Source organism: Hibiscus syriacus, unplaced genomic scaffold (genome assembly GCF_006381635.1).
Source record: "Hibiscus syriacus cultivar Baekdansim isolate YM2019G1 unplaced genomic scaffold, ASM638163v2 tig00006396_pilon, whole genome shotgun sequence".
Taxonomy (NCBI): Eukaryota; Viridiplantae; Streptophyta; class Magnoliopsida; order Malvales; family Malvaceae; genus Hibiscus; species Hibiscus syriacus.
In genome coordinates this window covers 77,122-84,530 of record NW_024062095.1, presented here as the reverse complement: position 1 = coordinate 84,530, position 7,409 = coordinate 77,122, and positions in this window count along the sequence as shown.

Here is a 7,409-nt window from a genome sequence, read left to right as displayed (position 1 = left end):
AAAGATTGCGAAATATTTCAAGTTAGGACTTTTATTGATAAACATACATGTTCAAGAACCCAAGTTTTTCCTCACCATAGACAGGCAAACAAAAAGGTATTTGGTGGTTTTCTGGCTGAGTTAATGTTTTTGAATGGCAGGGTATATCGGGGACATAAAATTATGACTGACATGAATGCTCGGTTCAAGATTAGTATCTCATATTCTCAAGCTTGGAGAGCCAAATGTTATGCCTTAGAATTGTTGAGGGGGTCGCCAGAAGCATCGTTTGCCCAACTGCCGGCTTATTGTCACAATTTAAAGTTGAAAAATCCTAGGTCGGTAACTCATATCAAAACAAATAGAGATGGACGCTTTGAGTTGTTGTTTATCGCCATTGGTGCTGCGGTTAGTAAATCAATATAATTTTGTTGACTCATTTTTGTTAGTTACATGCATTTCACATTTAAATGATTATATTTCTTGTGTATATGATTTTGTAGATTCGTTCGTTTATTACTTGCATGCGCCCAGTTATTATAGTTGACGGAGCACATTTAAAAGGTCGATACCTTGGAGTAAACTTATTAGCAGTAGCTATGGATGCTAACAATGAGATACTGCCAATAGCTTACGGGGTTGGCAAATCTGAAACCTCTGATTCATGGACATGGTTTATAGGGCATCTTAGGAATTGCATAGGTCCTATTAGCAATCTGACAATCATATCCGATAGGGCAAACTCAATTGACAACGCTGTTAGAAGGTGTTTCCCAGATTTTTTCATGGACTTTGTGGTGTTCATTTATATAGAAATCTAAAATCAAGGTCTGCTGGTATAAAAAATCACAAATGGACATACTGGGAGGCTGTAAAAGCTTATCGGGAAGTGGATTTTAATAAGCATATAAATTGTTTAAGACATGTTTTGCCTCAGTGTGCTCAAACACTAGAAGATGTCGGGTTTGAAAGATGGTCAAGAGTACATCAACTTGGAGCAAGATATGGTTTCATGACGTCTAATAGTGCAGAATCAATCAACGCTCTAAGTCGTCATTCCCGGAAATTACCCATTACTATGTTAATGGAGTTTTTTCGAGCCTCTATTCAACAGTGGTACTACAAGAAAAGAAACCATGCATGTATTATTTCTTTAAATTCGCAACTTATCATATATTTTACTAAGTATTATTTATTTAAAATTATAAGAACATTGGAACTTCGTGTTACACCATGGACTGAAAAAAATATAACGAAACGTGTTGTGAAGTCAACGTCATGAAGAGTTGAACCATGTTCAAACACTTTGTTTGAAGTACTGGATAATAACTTAAATGGGCTTGTCGATCTAAATGCAAAGACGTGTAGTTGTATGAAATGACAAATATCTGGTAATCCATGTGGGCATGTTATAAAAGTTGCTCTTCATCTAAACCAAGATGATTCAAGCGCATACGATGTGGATTGCTACACTACAGAATTATATCGACAAACTTATGCCGAGATTATCTACCATATTCCACATCCTTCTGAGTGGGACATACCAGATGACTTACAAACAGTTTTGCCAACAGCCATGGATAAAAGGCTACCTGGCCGACCAAAAAGTCATGATCGTATATCGTCTAAGGGTGAAGAGAAGAAGAGATCAACATGTAGTCGGTGCAAGGAAAGTGGTCATACAAGGTTGACATGTGGATCACCAATGCCATCACAATCATCTTTTCCTCTACCAAAATATGGATCCTCATCAAAATCCAAAGCTCATATGGTGTCAAGAAAAAGGCAATCAAAATCGCAATCAAAATCAAAATCCCAATCACAACCGGTTTCACCTTTTGGGACTATTAACTTAGGTGATTTTTAAATGCAAACGTTGTATTATGTGTAAACTTTTAACATTTTCAGTTAGGCATGTATTAGTAACTTGAGTTTGAACATTGCTATGATCTGTTCAGTTGTTATCACTTATTACACATTCATTTGAATATCGCAACGCGAATTTGACTATTATGTGTATTTTATGTGTAAACTTTTAACATTTTCAGTTAGGCATGTATTAGTAACTTGAGTTTGAACATTGCTATGATATGTTCAGTTGTTATCACTTATTACACATTCATTTGAATATCACAACGCGAATTTGACTATCGCAACGCGAATTTGATTATCGCAACTCAAAAATCGCAACGCGAATTTGACTATCGCAACACGAATATGACTATCGCAACGCAAAAATCGCAACTCAAATTTGTCTATCGCAACGCGAATTTGACTATCGCAACGGCTATTTGACTATCGCAACGAGAAAATTGCAATACGAATTTGACTATCGCAACGCGAATTTGAGTATCGCAACGCGAATTTGATTATCGCAACGGGTATTTGACTATCACAACGAGAAAATCGTAAAGCGTATTAGACTATCGCAACGCGAATTGACTTTCGCGTTGCGATTTTGTCTTTCGCATTGCGATTTTGAGTTTAGCGTTGCGAAAGTGTACCTCCAACAGGTCTTTTGCCTTCAATATGATGCAGATTGAAATCAACAAATCAACTTTTACATTTCAATCAATTAAACAAGCACAAATAATAATTATTTACACATCAATATTAAACAAATCAACTTTTACAAATCAGTTTTTATAAATCAATTAAACAAGCAAAAAATGATAATAATTCTTATTTTCCTCATCAATTAAACAAATCAGACTTTTAAGAATCAATTAAACAATAAAAAAAAGTGTACCCCGTACAGTTGTTTATGCACCCATACATCAATTTCACGCAGCTCACTTCAGAATTAACCTGCAGAAACCAAACATTTTCTCAAATAACACTTTCTACACATCTAAAACCAACAAACAACAAATTATTATTGAATTCTAGGTACTTAACAACACTTGCATTTGACTTACAAATTGTTTATGGACACTTTCATAACGCGGATGCAGGTAGGCAACGTCTCGAATATATCGCTCTAACCATAAAATGCCGAAACCAAAAGCCTACTGCACCTCTATCTCTATCGGTGGAAGGTAGAAACTGTGTACTTCATGTCGTCAAACGCTCCAAGCACATGCATACGAGAGGACCACAATCCCCTCTGGCTTCCGGCGTTTGTTGTGGCGCAGTCTCGTCTCTGATAACTGTAACATTGAACTTCTTTGGCTTCTTGTTTCCAGAATAAGTCCAATAATTAATCGCATCCAAGAATTTAGCCAAATGAGAGCTCCATCCCTTAATAATATCTCTCAAATCAGACAATGATATGTAATTTATCATGATGTCATATACTATTGTCTTCAGGGATGGGAGCTGAAGCTCGACGAGAAGCAAATGAGTACGTTCCAAAACAGGGATAAACATATGCAATCAAAGTAATAATTCAAATTGCGCACTTATTTATGAACATCTTTAAAATATTTTAAAAAATAAATACTAACCTTATCGACCTCCCACCATGCAGGATAAAGTTTAGCTTGTCCATTAGCCAACACATATAATTCCTGTCGTTGATTCTTCAAGTGAACTACGTGAAAAGACGTCGGCATAATTGTATATCGCGTATTTTTTTATTTTTATTTTTCTTCAAAGCCCTTACTATTAGAAGACGTGACACTCATGCATCAATATGCTGTTTTACAAAAAAAAGACATATATTAGTGAATTACATAAATTTAAAAAAAAATTAATCAAAATGAAATATAAGAAGAAATATAAGACTTACCCCCCATCGAAATAGCCATTGTCTTCAACCCCTAATAACATACCCTACCAAGACCGTTCAATCAACAAATGCATATCATCGTTGAGTTTGTATATGTAAGCGTAACACCCTTGGCTCCGCTCATGTAGATAAAAATCAACTGCGGTCTTAGCCCAAAGGGTATTATCCAGAATTGTTTCCGGTAGTTGTTTCCTCTCCACTTCATCTGCCGAAATGGTACTGGACGGTAACTTATACGAAAACCAACAGTCATCCATCATGTCCGGCACGTGAGGGGGTTTCTCAATAATTCGATATATTATGCCGTGTGAATCGGGCTCTAGAATGTTGGGAGAGACCTCTTCAACGATGACAGTGGCCTCTTGAACGGTGGAATGGGACTCTTGAGGGATGATAGGGGCCTCTTGAACGATAGGGGAGGCCTCTTGAACGATGACAGATGAATCAGGCTTTTTCTTACGGATTCTTTGCGCTATTAGGATGAACGGAGACTTAATGGCACGTGCACGCCGTCTGATGCGTGAACTCCGTCTTGCAAGAAAAACCCGACGTAGAGCATCCACCTTAATGGGCCGCTAAAAATAAATTAATACATAAATAAGTAAATAAACATACATGATATTAAACAGTGAAAACAAAGACAAATATATTTCAAACTTGCACGGTATTCACCCAAGTCATTATTCTATCATTGTTCACAAAATGCATTAGATAACATTCCAAAAGTAATCACTTATTTAAACATTTAAAAGGACAACATATAGGTTAGTGCAGGTTCAATGACAACATAAAGAGTAGTAGTTTATTCTTGAAACTTAAATTTTCAACACTGTGAAGTTAGTATTTGTCTTTGTATTTTGGTTGAAGTAATACAATTCATTCAAGTTTCAATTTGCAGAAGAATAATAGAATCTGAAACTTAAAATCGCAACACGAATGACTATCGCAACGCGAAAATGACTATCGCAACGAGAGAATCGCAATGCGATTTTTATTTCGTATTGCGATTCTTTCGTTGCGATTGTCAAATTCTCGTTGCGATAGTCATTTTCGCGTTGCGAAAGTAAACTATTCTTCTTCTACAAATTGAAACTTGAATTGATTGCATTACTTTAACCAAAAGACAACCAAAAACAAATACTAACTTCACAGGGTTAAAGAATCAACAGTTTAGCAGTATTGACAGCAACCAAATGAATTTACTAAGCAATCTAAGTGAAATGGTTAATCTAAGTGAAATTACGAGTAAATTTATCATCAAGTTAAATATAAAAAATATTAAACTTACCTCGTTGCGTAGAGTATGAACCTCATTCTACAACGATGCTACCATCTCACGTAGAGCGGCTACCTCACCACGTAAAGTAGACACCTCAACACGCCATGCACCATTGTCATCGCGTAAAGTACCGACCTCCTCACGCAAGGCATTGACCTCATCACGTAACTCCCCTAACTCATCCCGTGGAGGTGGAGAACAGAGAGATAAACGTCGTGGCATCTTTGCCGGTCGCCTATCATGAGGTGATGGTGGAGAAGAGGCTCGATGATGTGACAGAATAGGTGATGGCTCTCGTTGTGGAGGTGTATAGTCGGGTCGATCAGGTGATGGCTCTGGGTGAGGTTATAGCTCTCGAAGTGGAGGCTGCTTATCATCCGTGCCATCAAAAAAACGCTTACTAGCTTGCCACCAATCAGTGGCAAGCTCAGCTTCTGTGGATGTCAGCCTCTGTAATGGAGTGTTGGACTCCTAACAATATAAAAGCTCAAACAAAGTTAAATGTGTACTAGTAATAACTTGTTTATAAACATATGGTAGTATTTGTGTTAACTTACATTATTTATTATCGTATACGGTAGTAAATCTTCCCATTGCTGCAAGGTCCGTTTCCTCTTCCAGGAAATAGCCCTAGGAATATCATTAGAAGTTTTTAATGCATATGTCTGTATGGCGGGAAAGGCCTCAAATATCCAAATCTACAAACAATATAATAACAAACATTAGTAATTGTTAAATAATAATTAATTATAATTTTAAAAACATTATATAAAAATTCTTACCTTAAAGGCCCAAATAAAGCCTGACAAAGTGTATTTGAAACCATCGCCACGCAACTTTTTCGATCATCAAAGGCAGACGACAACTTATTCCATGTAGCTTTCCATAGATACGAACCCCACGGAAACAGGTTCCATGCATTTAGGTCCTCTACCAATTTAATTAGATCATTAGGAATAGGTTGTCTGGCCTCTCTGCCTAAAAAAGTCGCCATGCAAAAGTATTAGAAGGCATACTCGGACAACATCGGCGTCATCCATCCGAGTAAAACCATCTTTCTTATTCAATAATCTCGTCAAGTATTCCACGTGTAAATTCGGCTTCTCCATTGACAGCTCAGGAAAAACCCGGGATAACCATGATAGGCGGGTAATATGTCTAGTGTACCGATCTACATCATCGTGTCCGAAGCGTAGACCGGTGATTAAGCAAAACTCCTCCCGCCCAAAACACGTATACGCCGGTGGAAAATCAAACCATATCTCTTCATCACGACGTTGTATAGTCTCTGGTAGATCGCTAGTCATGGTTTGAAGAAACAGATGGGTCAACATAGCATCTCCACCCGGATGTTGTACTTTCAGCCATGGCCCGAAGCAAGTATCCTCAAATATTTTTCTTTGTGCAGGTGAAAGCTTCGACGCAATTGTTTTGGCCAGGCTTAATTTATTTCTTAAGGTCAATTGAGCCGAATAAAAGTTCTAAAAAAACAATAAACATACAAAGTTAGATATACCAAAAACTACACTGTGAAGATATACCAAGAACAATAAACATAAAGAGTAGTAGTTTATTCTTCAAACTTAAATTTGCAACACTGTGAATTTAGTATTTGTCTTTGTTTTTTGTTGAAGTAATGCAATTCATTCAAGTTTCAATTTGCAGAAGAAGAATAGTTTCTGAAACTTAAAATCGCAACACGAAAATGACTATCGCAACGCGAATTTGACTATCGCAACGCGAAACTAAAATCGCATTGCGATTCTGTCGTTGCGATTTTCATTTCGCGTTGCGATTCTCGGTTTCAAATACTAAAATTGAAACTTGAATGGATTGCATTACTTCAACCAAAAGACAAAACAAAGACAAATACTAAATTCACAGAGTTTAAAGACTAAACAGTTTAGCAGTATTGGCAGCAATCGAATGAATTTAATAAACAATCTAAATGAAATGGTTAATCTATTATTGAAATTAACAGTAAACTTATCATCAATTTCAATATGAAAAACCTAATAATAATGCAAAAATTTCAAAATAAAAATAATTTAAAAAACTAACACTCGGTGGTTGATTTGGTTGATTTTCCATTTCTGACTGTGAATGATTGTGAGGGTGGCTCTGAGAGATGGAGATAGACGGATTTCGCCGGAGACGGGGACTGATTTCGTCGGAGATGGGGACGGATGTTACCTTAGAGAATGAGAGATGGAGATGGGACCGAGTTGTGATTTAGGGTTTTAAGTTATGAGTTACGATTACGGGATATACTGTGGACGGTTTAATGTTCCGATATATTAATATTCGTGTTCGGATTTTGAAAAAAAATACGCGTTGCAATAATAATGGTGCTTTGAAAATTGCATTGCGATAGTCAGCATCGCGTTGCGACAGTCAGAATCGCGTTGCGATAGTCAGAAT